This window comes from Frankliniella occidentalis, unplaced genomic scaffold (assembly GCF_000697945.3).
Source record: "Frankliniella occidentalis isolate FOCC.00 unplaced genomic scaffold, Focc_3.1 Scaffold348, whole genome shotgun sequence".
In the NCBI taxonomy this organism is placed as follows: domain Eukaryota; kingdom Metazoa; phylum Arthropoda; class Insecta; order Thysanoptera; family Thripidae; genus Frankliniella; species Frankliniella occidentalis.
In genome coordinates this window covers 209,527-211,768 of record NW_026267471.1, presented here as the reverse complement: position 1 = coordinate 211,768, position 2,242 = coordinate 209,527, and the positions used below count along the sequence as shown (strand labels likewise).

At 60.3% G+C, this 2,242-nt stretch overlaps 1 protein-coding gene across 2 annotated transcripts in view; it reads right to left on the bottom strand.

Annotated features, from left to right (window-relative positions):
* LOC113201756 (glucose-6-phosphate 1-dehydrogenase) overlaps window positions 1-1,971 on the bottom strand; it is a 10,196-nt gene extending 8,225 nt beyond the window's left edge. Inside the window, exon 1 of one of the 2 annotated variants that reach the window (XM_026415648.2) lies at window positions 1,718-1,971. The gene's annotated coding sequence lies outside the window, so the exon portion shown is untranslated. Of the gene's footprint in view, window positions 1-1,259; window positions 1,279-1,717 lie in introns of those variants that run through there. The other variant, XM_052274177.1, reaches the window with a different exon arrangement.
* Window positions 1,972-2,242: the final 271 nt, after the last annotated feature.

Below are 2,242 nucleotides of genomic sequence, written 5' to 3'. Positions count from 1 at the left end.
TCTTTCACTGACAAATTAAATGTCCTCCCGAAGCCTGGTTGCATTATTTGGATATCGTGACATTTAGCGAATCTCCTGCGGACAAGCGGGCTTACGCTTAACTACACCCGCTGCCTAATGTGATCGGTAGGGGCCACCGAACAAACAGTTCGAGGCTAATGAGCTAGAGGAATGAATTCAAAAGGAGGTAGGCGGAGGAGGTGACAGGAGCCAGCGTAAGGGCCCTCTGTTTGGCGAGTCATCAAGTCACTCAACGTGCACAATATGGCAAGAACAAAACAGGAAAAGTTCTTTTCCTGGTAAGGCAAAGAGTATACTGCATGGGACCTGTATTTTTCCATTTAAGAAATAAGTGTCTTTCTCTTTCATTGTTTTCTAGTTCTCTTAACAAACGACTTGAAAAAGCAAATTTTTAAGGTTTGGGAAGGAAATACCGCACCTTCCGATAACGAACAGAGTACTTAATCGCGTCGAATGTTTTTTAATCTTTGATCAGAAAGACAACAGCGGTCGCTGCGCTCAGCGTCGAGCGATAACCTTATGTGCCCGCGGTGGATCACGGAACCTCAGGTGGTATTGGGAAACTGACGTCAGACGCTCTGCATCTTCAAGGGATCGGATTGCACCTAGTTGACGAAGTATTGCACCTTGCTTTGACGAAGTATTGCACAATATTGCCCCCCCCCCTCCCCTTTCCCGTGGCCTCCCCCCGGTCCGTTTGCAGTTCGTTTCGCACCGGTCCGCGATCGCCGGGAAGGGACGCTGCCGCTCGGAAGACCCTACAGACACAATCGCACTGTCACCGGTCACGTGCGCGCGATCCACCCCATGAGGGAAGAGTTTAACGACTTGTACCCGAGCGGAAAGTTCCATCGCGCGCACGCGCGGTTTCCGGAAGGTAAGGCAAGAACAAACGCAAAAGGCGTGCGAACAAGCGTGAGCGTTGTTCTAGCCGCGTCATTTGCTGACGGTGAATACGCTCGGAGCCAAAACCACGACGTTAATCGGATACAAGCAATCAAAACAAAATAATCGCACTGGTAGGCGCCGCCGAGTGAGTCAAAGCGAGCATTTTCGACATTTTTGTGTGTGAAGGTGACTCCTTCCCGCGTGCAACGCATACAGGTCTGCAATCCCCCTTTTTTCCCCGCATCCTCGCACATTTGTGACACGGCGGCGAGGGGCTGGGGGAAAGGGGAGGGGAGGGGGGCGTCAGCTGTGCGTCGCACGCGGCCGACCGTAAGACTATTGATAAGTACCTCCGAACCGCGGCGACCGCCGCCGCCGAACCGACTGCTAGGCCGAAAGGAACGGCCTCCCCATGAGGTCGAGTTACTGAAAACTTGCCAGTCACTTATGGCGCCAGGGGAAGCGTCACCAGAGAGGCGTGGTGGTGACGCTTGTTGACCGGGCAGTGGCGGTGCGGCGGCCTCGGCGGCGTCCTGGAGGACCTCCCCGATAACGGCGGTGGGCCTGATATCAGGCTAGGCCACCCCTCTGGGGGGCGCGCCCGGCAACCGCCACCCCCGAGGGGCACAGCCCGCACAGCCTTGGGGGACAGCTGCAGCACGGTCACACGCAGCGGCAGCTGGCTCAGGGCGCCATCACCCTCCCTGTCGCGCACCTGGCGTCGCCTCCAGGTCGCCGTCCTGGCATCGCGCGGACGACACGCCGCACATCCCCACACCCTCCGCGACGACCAGTGAGCGCTCATTACTTGTGGGTGATGAAGGAGGTGGGTCGCCGTCGCTGCCGCCGTCCGGGAGGTCGTGCCGTGGTCTCGGGGCCCGCTGTTGGGGAGGTCGCGGACGAGCAGCAGCAGCAGGAAGGCGGCGAGGGACGCTGCGGCGGCACGACACGAGCGGTGACACGACCTGGCGGCGCGACGGACGGAGTCTGACAGCGGCGGCGGCGGCGACGCGGGCCTGGCCTGGCCGGGCCGACGCTAGACCACACTATGGCGTGGCGTGGCGTGGCGGGCCAGGCCAAATCACGAAACCCTCTCGACCCGAGCCCAGGACGCCGATGCACGGCTCTATAACCGCCGCCGCCGCAGCCGCCGGGCCGCCACGTGGGAGCGCCGCCGCCGCGACCACCGCGACCACCACCGCCGCACCGGCACACACGTGTGTGCAGAGGGAGGGGGGTCGCAGTAGTGCGCGCGCGAGGTCCCCGCGGCCAATCGGGACGCCTCTTTCGCGGTTTTACGTCATGACCTCCACCCCCCCCCTTCTCCGCAGTT